This window comes from Prionailurus bengalensis, chromosome C2 (genome assembly GCF_016509475.1).
Source record: "Prionailurus bengalensis isolate Pbe53 chromosome C2, Fcat_Pben_1.1_paternal_pri, whole genome shotgun sequence".
Classification (NCBI taxonomy): domain Eukaryota; kingdom Metazoa; phylum Chordata; class Mammalia; order Carnivora; family Felidae; genus Prionailurus; species Prionailurus bengalensis.
Genome location: NC_057350.1, coordinates 29,314,481 through 29,326,857, shown reverse-complemented (window position 1 = coordinate 29,326,857; position 12,377 = coordinate 29,314,481). Strand labels below are relative to the sequence as shown.

Below are 12,377 nucleotides of genomic sequence, written 5' to 3'. Positions count from 1 at the left end.
CAACGTGGATAGAGCCAGAATGTATTATGCTAAGTGAAATAAGTCAATCAGAGAAAGACAAATCCATATGATTTCACTAACATGTGGAATTTAAGACACAAAACATATGAACATATGGGAAGTTGTGGGGGTGGAGAGAGAGGGAAACATACCGCAAGAGACTCTTAACAATAGAGAAAAAAACTGAGGGCTGACAGAGGGAGGTGGGTGGGAGATGTACCAGATGGGTAATGGGTACTAAGGAGGGCACTTGTTGGGATGGGCACTGGGCGTTGTATGTAAGTGCCGAATCACTGAACTCTACAACTGAACCCAATATTGCATTACATGTTAACTAAACAAAATTTAAATATAAATAAATAAATAAATAAATAAATAAATAAATAAATAAAGTTCCTTCTTTCCTTAGCTACTTTGAACCAGGTTCCTATGATCTGCAAGTTAACTAGCCCTTTGAAAAGAGGAGAAGAAAGAAGAGAGAAAGGATGAAGAAAAGAAGGAGGAAAAAGAGAAAAGGAAAGAAGACCAGAAGGGAAAGAGAAATATACAGTGTCCCTAAAAGAAAAACAAAGCTTAAAAATATTACAAAGGAACATAAAAGATTTGAATAAACACTGAGATATACCATGATCCAGAATGGAAGATCTATTATCACAAAATCAATTCTACTCATATTAAATTTATATGTGTAATATGATTCTAAATTAAGGTCTCAATGAGATGTTTCCAGGGAGGGGATAAATGCTCAAGGAAAATGAATGCTATTTTAAAGATAATAAATGGGCATGATTAAAATTATGTTTATATTATAAACTAATTAAAAAGAGGCCCTAAAACTGCATCAAGAATTGATATACAGATTAATGAAACTGAATGGGAACACCCAGAAATAAACTATATTACCCATAATAATTATGGCAATTCATGGTCAAAGATAATGGATTTTTAAATAAACAATGACAAGGATAATTGATGTTAGTCCTATTTAAAAATGCCATGTAAAAATTAAATTATATGACCTAGAAAAATATAGTTAATATGTACATGACCTCAGTTTGAGGAATGAATTTTTAGCATAAAAACAAAAGAAACTATAAAGTAGGAGACTAATAGATTTCACAGCACATAAATTTAAAACTTCTGTACATAAAAACTATATACCAGCCAAAAGACAAAATATATAAGCTAGGGAAATATTTTCAATGTAAGGTAGGAAAGGAATTGATATGCTTACAAGTAAATATAAATGAAGAAAAACAATACCCACCTGAATACCAAGTGACAGATATAAACAAATATTTTATAAAATAAAATATGAAAATGGCTCATAAAGTTATCAAAATGTACTTAATCTTCTTAAAAATCAAATAAAAATTACAATATTTTCTTATCACATTTTTATTATACCCATTAATAACATCAATTTATATCACAGGATTTTTAACAGTGAATATTTGAGAATCAACTAAATGCACAGAAATGAGAGACTAGAAAAATAAATTAATGGTGTATCCATATGATGGGGGCTGTATGCAGCAATCAAAAAATTTATATAATCCATATATATGTGTGTGTTAATATACAGTTGTAAGTTTTATCTGTTATATATATATATATATATATTATACTAAAAACATACACATTTGTGCACACATACATATGTATTATAATAGAACTGATAGGAAATAAAACAACTTAGTTGTTGACAATATTGGAGTCGTTTTTTCTGTATTTTTATGTGTGTTTTCTATTTTTTGTACTTCACCATTTTCTAAATGTTCTAGATCTAAAATATGCATTAATTTTACACTAATGAAAAATGATTTAAATAGGCTTCAATTAATTGATAATGACAATAGCAAAAATAAGTTAACAGCAAAAGGATGAATATATCGAGAACAGAAAGGCAAGTATCATTTTTTTAAATCCTGTTTGAAAAATAACAAATTGAGGGTCTAGAGAATACAGTAAGTAATTCTATTGTGGTAAGAAATTCAGTAGCAGGGGCACAGTATCAGATTCCATTGCCAAATATGTAGGGAGATGATGACTCTAGTAATCTCAACAGAGGTACACTGAGAAAGAATTCTGAAAATGTTCTGAGACTTCAATTCTAGAAGCAGTAAAATTGTTAAAAAATATCAAAGACATATGGTGGAATTAGGATAATCATTCTAAGTTGTTCAGTTGTATCTCTGAAATATATTTCCATTACAGTGACAATGGCTGTGATGAAGACAAGGGGATCAAAATGGACAGAGTCCAGAAACATGGACAGTGCCCTGGACATGGGCAGCTGAGACCCAAGTGCCTCTAGCCTCCTCAAATATCTCTTGTGACTCTGAGTAAATCTTCTCATCTCTGAGTCTTGGTTTCTTTAAATGCAAGGAGTTGAAGCAAATGCTCCCTATGACTTGTATTATTCTAACATTCTTTGATTCCAAACCTATTTTCATACTCAGTGAGCTGCTAAGACCAGTTAGTCTGCCTTGCAACTTTCAGTGTTGACCAAGCCAATAACAGAGGAGCCTCAAAACCCAGCCAAAGAAAGCCAACAATCCCAGCACATTCTGGAAAGGTCTACTGCTACTTCCTTTGATAATCCTCTGAAATCCCACACTCACCCTAAAAAGACTCCATGAAAACCTCTTTTCTCTTTTCCCCATTTCTGAAAACAAAACATATTTGTTAACACCTATAAACAAAACCATCAATGATAGTAATAATGGCTAATGGTTATTTAGCACTCACTCTGTGTTGCACTGTGGTGCTTTTGTATTTGCTATCCTTTCCCTCATTTTATATATGAAGAAAGGTCACACAATTAGAAGCAACAGAACATTTATGAGTGACATCTGAAAAGCATAACCATATTCACAGCACAAGTTACTCTGTAAACAGTTGAGCAACATAAGTTCACTAGCTTAATTATACTCATGTGTAATAAAAAGAATGAAGACCTTTGGGGGCTAGCAAAATATCAGGTACCAAACAATAGACTGACTCTATAGCTACAAAATCAGAGATTTTTATGGTCATAGAGCCAGTTAAGACACAAAACTGTAGGTAGAACTGTAATATCTCGGAAGGTTAAAGGCAGAAAGCAAAATTAAAGGTAAAAGTATCCTTAATTTTCTGATTCTGAAGCAATCAAAGCACATTTAGAAAATGTACACTTATTTAACAAGTCATAAGTAGTCCAGATATTCAATCCACAACTCTTCCAACTGTGCAAATGTTTGGAAAGTTGTTAAAAATGAAGCTGACTACACACACACAAAATAAACTTGATGTCTGATAGGTCTTGAGGCCAAGAATTCTCAAGCATGGTTTTAAAAATGGGTGTAAAAAATGACTGGGAACGTTTGTTCAAAGTGTAGTTTCCTGGTCCCATCCCTAGAGATTCTGGTTTGGTAGGTAAATCTGCATTTTAAAATGCATAACCCAGGGGATTCCGATATAGGTAGTCCATACAAGTCTACCACAACTGTGTACAGGTAGATATAACATGAAGACTTATACCTGGAAGTTAATCTGAGACAATTACAGAGAAAAGGTACATGGGAAGAAAACAGCGGATTATTCTAACCTAATTTATAACTGACCAAATTGTACTTTATCTCCTTTGAGCTTTTCAATGCAGTGAGACAGTATTATAACTTTTACTTCCATTTAAAAATGAGGAAACTGAGGTTCACAGAAGCTAAGTGATTTGTCTGGGATTATAAGCTGCCAGGACTTGAATCTGGGTCTTTTAATTGCAAATTCCATGTTCTTGCATGTTCCCCTTATTTTAAAGACACTTTGGTACAATAAATTGTACCAATAAATTTGGTACAATAAGTTGCTAGTAATCATCTGATTTTAGCAGATCAGGGGAAATGAATTACTAGTCATATCAGATTTTTAAATACAAATTATACAAATTTACATAAATTGTACAAAATTTTTATACAAATATATAAATTTTTATACAGTTAAATAATGATGAATTTATTGAGTCCATGAGCTTAGAATGCCATGAGTTTCAGAAAGACCACTGCCCTACAAAACAGCCCACTAAATAAAGTTCTACAAATGTCTATACTCTCACTACTCAAAGTGCAGTCCCATATACCCACAGGCATCATCTGGGAGTTTATGAGAACTGCAGAATCTTGGACTTCACTTCCTGCCTATGGGATAAGAATTTGTATTTTAAACAAGACTCCCAGTTGTTTTGTATTACATATAAGTGCTATCTATCACCTTAGAAAAGTGACTCCATTTTTCTGAATTTCACTTTCCTCAACTGTAAAATGAGAAAGAAGAATTATTTTTTTTAAGTTTCTTTCTTATTTATCTTGAGAAAGAGTGAGAATGAGCAGGAAAGAAGCAGAGAGAGAGACAGAGAGAGAGAGAGAGACAGAGAGAGAACATCAAGCAGGCTCCATGCTAACAGCATGGAACCTGATGCAGGGCTAGAACCTACGAACCGTGAGATCATGACCTGAGCCGAAATCAAGAGTCAGGTGCTTACCTGACTTAGCCCGTATGAACCCCTAATTTATCTTTAATATCTCTTCCAGATTACCAGAACAAGAGAATTGGCAAACTATGGCCAGAAGGCCAAATCCGGCTGGCAAGATAAGGCAGGTTTTTACATTTTTAAATGGTTGAAAAAAATTAAAATAATATTTTGTGACACGTGAAAATTACAATAAATTCAAATGTTAGTGTCTATAATAAATTTTATTAGAACACAACCATACTCATTAATTTACGAATTATCTACGGCAGTTTTCACATTATGATGACAGAGCTGAATAGATGCAGCAGAAATCATATGGCCCTCAAAGCCTTTAATATTGATCAACCAGCCCTTTACAGAAACATTTGCTGCCCCTTGCTATGATAATAGCAGCAACTACAACTACCGTTTAAACACTTATATGAGCAAAAACTGTAACAAGAATATATATTCATATAATTTGAATATATATGCATACAGCTACATATCTGTACAGTTTGTTCGGCTATCTCTTCATTCCCATTTTTTCCATTAAAATTTTTTTTAAAACATTTGACTAATCTCAGTTTTTCAGAATGTTTTTCCTTTGTTGAAGGCAGATATAACCATATAATGATTTTCATGTTGAGGAGTGTGAGGATTGAGGAGATGCTAAGAGACATCTATAAGAATCTCTAGCAGAGAAGGGAGGAGACTGTATGGTTTAAATAAAACATACTTACATGAAAGTAATTACTGAAAATTCAACAAAATTCCCTAGGCATGTGGGATTTCGAGGAAAATGACAGAGAGCACAAGAGTTTGCATGGGTTACAAATGATTTTGAGAATAGATGAATTCTTTACCTTATTTTCTATTTACTGTTATTAATATCTAAAAGGTCTTCTGTTCTATTTCAGTCAACAGAGACAGAAACATACTTAGTAATTATATATGAGGGTTCCCAATTGAAAAATTAGGTAATTCCTAACTACTAATCAAAACAATAATCTTAGAAAGTCTGCCACATGAGGTTGGAGTAGAAGCTATGATACTAAGATAATGCCAACTCTAAATGACATAAAAGGGGCTTAGACTTCAAATTTCTCTGACTTCCAATTTAAGGGGGCACTATCATGCATTACACAAATATAAAATGCCTACCAAGAAAAATCTAAATGAGAAAAAATATAGTAAACTGTATATTAACACCATTTAGATTCTGCATTTGAATATAAAACTCAAACATTTCTAGAATTATGATAAACTCAAATATCTAATTGAAAAGAAACAAGAAATAATTTGAATTTCTAGGTGATATTTTAAGGTTATTCAAGTATGCATTCAATAATTTTTTAAAAGAAAATTTAAAACAAAATCATCTGCCTTTGCAAGGGACAAAAATCTATATGCATCATGAATTTTAAATTTATAACATTATCATAAAGTAGAACAAGTACTTCTACTTTATTACCAGAAAGAAATAAATGATATTACTAACATTAGTAAACTTTATTACCATAAATCTGTAAAACAGGAGAATAAAGTTCTACTTTATTACTATAAACTAATTTTGGTTTTAGTCACACTTGAGCATAATTGGACAAAAAAAAAGTTGTAGTATACGTTTACTTGTTAGTTTTGCAATTGACAATTTACCTATGTAAACATTTTCCTCAAAAGTAAGATTATTTGAGCATTCAAATTGAAATAAGATGTTTATCAAGTCATGATTTTCAAATAGATTTAATTTCTCTATTACTGAATTATTCTGTCTCTTGAATATTTGTTCTCTATTTACTTAGTTATTAACTGGAAATTAAGTAAAATACAGAATATAAAATTTACCAAACACACACACACACACACACACACACACACGCAAACTTTATTCATAATTAACCATTTGATATAGTTAGTATTCACAGTCATACTATTTCCTTTCATACCATGATGTCACAGAATTTTTTATCCCAGAATCAAAATACTATATTCATTATTTGACACACAATTTGGTAAGATAAATCAAACTATTAAGTTCTTACCAGATCTTGCCCAGCACATCAAACAAAGAAAAATGTATACTCTCATTTGGAATCCAGTAAAAGTAAAAGCAGCTCTGAGATTCAACACAAAAGAAATTCTGAAATTCATTAAGGTTTCTCTTTTGTAAGATTGTCAGAGTCTGGTAGGTTTTATCATAAAAGATCTCTGATCTTTTGCTCCTCCCTGTTTGTTGAAAAGGTAAGGTAGGTTGGTTTTTTTTTTTTTTTTTTTCCCCCTCTCATCTGGCTTGTGGTTGTAAGAGGATTTTTAAGTCAAAACTCTGTAATAAGTCACAAACAGCTGCCCAAGTTGAATTGAAGGGAAAGAAAAAGCTAATTATATCTTTCCTTATTCCTCTTAACCTCAGAATTTCAGAAGCGGTCAGGAAGAATATGTTTATTGAAAGCCTAGAGCAAATGTGATGTTAGAAAATGCTAGAAATGGAAAAAGTCAGAAAACGTTGTGGTTTATGTTCATTTTGATTACAAACCAAGCTGTCTTCATATACCATAAAATCAATAATAAAATCCATATCCATCAAGCTGTCAGATATAAAATATGACCTTTTCATGTTTATATCATTATGCAACCCAAATTCAGTGGCTATTTTAAAATTCAAAATGCTAGCTTGTCTCTTGAGTTCTACAATTGGAAAATCAAAAAAACATATTTTTGTTTTTAATATAACAAACATTTTTTTAAAATTATTATAGGTTTCTTTTCGCATGTTTATTTTTCCCCTTATTTTCCTTCCAGTAATAGACTTTAGTAGGTCAGGAAAATAGAGAACCATTTTCAGTACATGCATTATCAGTTCAAACATTAAATTTGTTTTTTGTAAATTCAAGTTTCTGTAAATTTGCAAAGATACTTTAAGAACAGTATCAGCAGAAACTAATCTGAAGTCTAGGGAAATATTTCAAAGAATCCACAAACAAAATGAGATATTCATTTAAAAACTGTGAAAAATGTAAAAATCATCATTTTCAATTGTTTGATCTCTAGGGGCTTTATGTGAAACTTCATTTTTAGAAGGGGGCCATTACTATAATTTGACTGGAGACCACCAAATAACCTATGTCCTTTAATATCACTTAGCTGTAACAACTGTACTTCTCTAACAAAAATATAAATAAACCACATCTCTTCAAAATGTGGGAAAAAATGTAATGCAATTGTTGTACATGTTAAAAGAGATTATTAACAAGTTTATACTTAAATTAAAAGATAAACCTTTCCTATTTAACATATACTTCTTTTATTTTGTGCTTTTGATGTGACACTGTAATATGAATCTTATACATTATTTTCATCGTTGTCATTCTAAAGAGCTTATATTGAAAATCTCAACTTGGGGGCGCCTGAGTGGCTTGGTCGGTTAAGCGTCCGACTTTGGCTCAGGTCATGATCTCACGGTCCATGAGTTCGAGCCCCATGTCGGATCTGTGCTGACAGCTCAGAGCCTGGAGCCTGTTTCAGATTCTGTGTCTCCCTCTCTCTCTGCCCCTCCCCTGTTCATGCTCTGTCTCTCTCTGTCTCAAAAATAAATAAAAATGTTAAAAAAAAATTAAAAAAAAAAAAGAAAATCTCAACTTGGCATTTAAGACAGTACAATACATAGCAGTAACAAAATATAAAAATTATACTGTTTTCATATTTTTTACTTACTGTCAATAGCGATAAAACAGATGAATGTCCATTGCATTAAATAGCATAATACTGAGGAGTAACAAAATATTATATAAAATGTCTATAATTTAGTAAGACAATATTTCTGTGTTTTTAGTCCTCCTGAGAAATAAAAAATGATTTTAAGCTTACAGACATAGGTACATTATTAATAATACTATAAAGGTGATAATGAGGATGATGAGGATGAAGATATAAAATTGATTGAGCTCTGTGTACCAGGCAGGCTTCCAGGCAGTTTATAGGTAATTATAATAGGTAGCTGAGTAGTGTATATTGAGATGGGGTAGTCATTGTTTATCAGAATATATTTTGGCACAATCTTTTGTATAATTTAGCAATATGTGTCAAAATGCTTAATGGTTATTACCCTTTGATTCAGCAATTAAACATCCAAGATATTTTCCTACATAAATTTTTTACTAACGTATGTGCATAAAGGCATATGAGCAAGGATGTTAATATCAGTATTTTTTTAATGGCAAAAAAAATGGAAACAATGTAAATGTCTAATAGTGGGGGATTAGTCTATGGATACATACAGTAGATTAAAACTAATGATGTGTATAAATCACTATTTATTGGTAAAGAAAGTCTCCGTTACATAGCACAAGGGGAGAAAAGGTAAGCTACAAAACAGTATGTATAGTAAGATTTATTTTCCTAAAATGTTTTATGTATATATGTATATGTATATGCACATGTATATTTCAAACTAAGGAAGGTTTTCCTCCAAAATGTTTATGTCTGCATGGTAGACTTATTGATGATTTTTACTTTCTTATTTATTTCTTTAAACATTAAAAATATTTCTTTACAATAAGTATCTAATACAAGTAAAACAAGCAAAAAAGCTTGGGACAGATACAGTTAAGAAAATCAGAATAAATAAAAAATGAAGGTAGGAAATAAGTGAAGTCAAAAGTGAGGTCAATTTTAGAAAAAGCATCCACTAACTAGAGTCCCTTAATACCAATTTATCAAGTTTCTCCTTTCATTCATTCATTTATCCAACTTTTACTAAGCATCTACTAATTTCCAGGTATAATGTAGTTGTCGAACATACAAAGTAGAGACATTTGTTTATTCAAACTGTACTATATCAACAATTATTTATGATATATCCACAGATATGTCAGGGATTGTCCTAAGTACTGAAATATATTTATTTACCTTATAGCAATTCACAGTGAGAAGGGCTTGAAAAAGGCGTATCTATGAAAGTATGGCACCACACAGCAGGACCACCAGCTAATCTAGAGTGCAGACTTCAGGGAAGACCTTCAGGACATGCTGCCTGGGCTGAACTGCCAAAGAGAGTAAGAGTCAGTTGGGCAAAGAAGGGAAGAAAGAAGCTCTAGTTTTAGATAGATAGGTAAATAGATACACTTATTTATTTATATACATAGCTTATAGTTTTACATATATTATTATATATAAACGTTTTCATTTTTGAATACATAAAGTTAGGGGTATAAAACATCCTGATAGGAGTTAAGAAAGGCCAATTCTTTATAGTGTACCATGCACTTAACACATTGAAACTTATATTCGGCTAATGGTCCAGGAAATGCTGAGAATAAAGTGAATTATATTTGGGGGCACCAGTTGAGTGTCCCACTTTGGCTTAGGTCATGAACTCACTTTCTCTCCCTCTCCCACTACCCTCTTCCACTTGTATTCGCGCTCTCTCTCTCTCTCTCTCTCCCTCTCTCAAAAAAAAAAAAAAAATTAAACCAAGCAAAAGCAAAAAGTGAAGTTTTTAAAATCCATTAAGAAGGTGGCTTTTTGAGGCAACTGGGTGGATCAGTTGGTTAAGCAGCTGACTCTTGGTTTTGGCTCGGGTCATGATCTCATGGTTCATGGGTTTGGGCTCTGAGTCAGGCTAGCTGCTGTCAGCAGAGCCCACTTCAGATCCTGGGTCCCCCTTGCTCTCTGCCCCTCCCCCGCGCTCACTCTCTCTCAAAAATAAGTAAACATTAAAAATAAGTGAATTATTTTTTAGCTACTGCTAGGTTTATTACTACGTGTTCATTCAACAGAAGCTAGGAAATACAGTAAGCTTACATTAGAAAAATGATATATACTAAGGTCAAATTCTGAACAGTTAACCGCACGAGCTTTCAAAGCTCATAACATTAATTTTTGTAATGCTTATATATTTTGACAAAGAGAGAGCACACCCATATAAGCAAGCGGGGGAGGGGCAGAGGGAAAGGGAGAGAGAGAGAGAGAGAGAGAGAGAGAGAGAGAGAGAAAGAGAGAGAGAGAAGCCGGAGCCTATGATATGGGGCTCAATCATGACCTGAGCAGAAATCAGGAGTCAGACACTTAACCAACTGAGCCACCCAGGCACCCCAGAGCTTATAACAGTAAAAAAAGTACCATAGAAATACAAGCACCATAAATTTAGTCCTGCCAAAAGAAAAGAGGATTGATAAGAACATGAAAACCATACACATTTCTAAAAAAAGAAAAAAAAAACTATGATGCAAACCTCAAAACTATGATGCAAACCTCAATATAGCAAGACAACATGATCATTAACTATTTGTAAATACAGCTAAAGTTTTGTATCATTCACAATCATATACATGGGCACTGCAAATTTTACAATGAAACCTGAAGATAACAGCTCCCAGATCAGTGTGACTGAGGGGAAACGAAAAATATGTTCATTTGGATAAGATTTATGAGATAAATGAATTTTAAAAATCAATAGAATTATACATAATAGAAATCTTCGGGTATCCATTCATTTGATCGACACATATTTGTTATATAACTACAATGTGCTAGTTTCTTTAACCCCTTCCTACCCTACCACAATAATGTTGATGGCAGAGGAAAGGAAAAATGGAGACAGGACCTGTATACTTATGATATATCAACAGAAGGTGACTGCTGAAGTTACTGACACATTATGTTGTATTTATTTTATAGGAAAATATTAAATGAAGTACTGTAATTACATTAGCTCAATACATTCCTTAAGAAATAGAATTTGAATTCCTAAAAGTGAAATTACTTATGTAAAATCATAAAATTAAATAATGTCACATTTCAATTAGAAATAAGGTTTCCAAAGATGTGTTCCTTTTCATTAGAAAAGAAGGGCATTTTTGTCCACCAACTAAGTAAATGCGTGCAATGCAAAATGAATTATCACCACTCCTAACTAAAGGCCAAATGATGTCCTGATTACTTGTTTATTTACAGGATAATTTCAGGGTCTTTTGGAGACATGGATTCTTCAAACGGAAACCAAGTTAATAGCTGTCAGTTGATTTATTAATCTATTGACATTCTGAGTAGGTTTTCTTCCCCCTTTAATTACCTTTCTTCTTTTTTTTTTTTTTTTTTTTTTTTTCTAACCCTCCTCAAAAAAGAATGAATTCTTCACCCTGGTCACTGTATACAAACATTGGATCCCGCTACAAGCGCCCTGCAGCCATCCTCAAGAATTCTGGCTTCAGTCACAAAACCTGCTATACTCTTTCTAGTGTTCCTAGGTATAGGATGTTTTCTCATGCCTTCTGGCCTGAGAAATGTCTTCTGGAGTCCACCTAAAACGTCTATGCCCATTTTCAAAGACTTCTCTAGGGTGCGCTTCCTAGGTAAATAAACTTTAATTCTAGCACTCCATTGTATTCCACACCCATTGACATGCATGCATGAATTTATTCTTTCAAAAAGTATTTTGTACAGAATATACATTCAAAATCCTAGAGATTTATACATTTACTCTTTGGAAACATATCTTAGCCCCATTAGCCTAGGAGCGACTGTACAGCGGCTAGTACGTCTTAAAAGCCTCTCTACACACATTTTATTGAAAATTTTTATTGAATAAATCCGAAGTCAATTAATAACGGTGTGTCCAAGAAAATGGAGGGCACTCCACAAGCAAGAGGGGCAAGCCCCGAACACAGTAATCTTTTTTATTCTCACTCACACCCCCTCGGTCCCGGCCGGATCCAGGGCGTTGGAGCGGCATGGTGGGCGGCCCCGCGGGGCGCCGGGGGGCGTAGCCCCTACCTCGCTCCGCCCCTGGCGCGCGCGCTCCCGTCGTCCGCGCGACTCCCCTAGTCCGAGAGGCGCAGTAACACGGCGAGAGGGGGCGGGGTCTGGGTGCCTCCTCTATCCTCGGCCG

The 12,377-nt window shown here is 33.4% G+C and overlaps 1 protein-coding gene across 3 annotated transcripts in view; it reads right to left on the bottom strand.

Annotated features, from left to right (window-relative positions):
* LIPI (lipase I) overlaps positions 1-12,290 on the bottom strand; it is a 71,226-nt gene extending 58,936 nt beyond the window's left edge. For all 3 annotated transcript variants that reach the window (XM_043593847.1, XM_043593849.1, XM_043593848.1), the window contains exons 1-2: positions 12,180-12,290; positions 9,398-9,531 (exon numbers count right to left, since the gene is read on the bottom strand). The gene's annotated coding sequence lies outside the window, so the exon portion shown is untranslated. The remainder of the gene's footprint in view (positions 1-9,397; positions 9,532-12,179) is intronic.
* Between the last annotated feature and the right edge of the window lie 87 nt (positions 12,291-12,377).